This window comes from Penaeus monodon, chromosome 28 (assembly GCF_015228065.2).
Source record: "Penaeus monodon isolate SGIC_2016 chromosome 28, NSTDA_Pmon_1, whole genome shotgun sequence".
In the NCBI taxonomy this organism is placed as follows: Eukaryota; Metazoa; Arthropoda; class Malacostraca; order Decapoda; family Penaeidae; genus Penaeus; species Penaeus monodon.
The window spans coordinates 26,420,681-26,420,944 of record NC_051413.1 but is presented as its reverse complement, the minus strand read 5'-3'; positions in this window follow the sequence as shown (position 1 = coordinate 26,420,944).

Genomic DNA, 264 nt, shown 5'->3' with positions numbered 1-264 from the left:
TAAGGCAGCCGAGGCCCATATTAGAGCCTGCCGCACGACCGCGTTTCCCTCTGATCCGAAATGCTATCCTGTACCTTCGCTCACTGTAACAGCCTGATATAAGCCAGTGGGACCTATAGCTCTTCCTCTCACTGTATCCAAATGTGGCACTAACTGATGCCAATCGATGCCACCGGTGCCTGCGGTCGACCCAAACGCGAGCTGACAGAAGGAAGGACCGGTTTGTTGACACGGGTTGTTGTTGGAGGCACTTCTGGATATGCA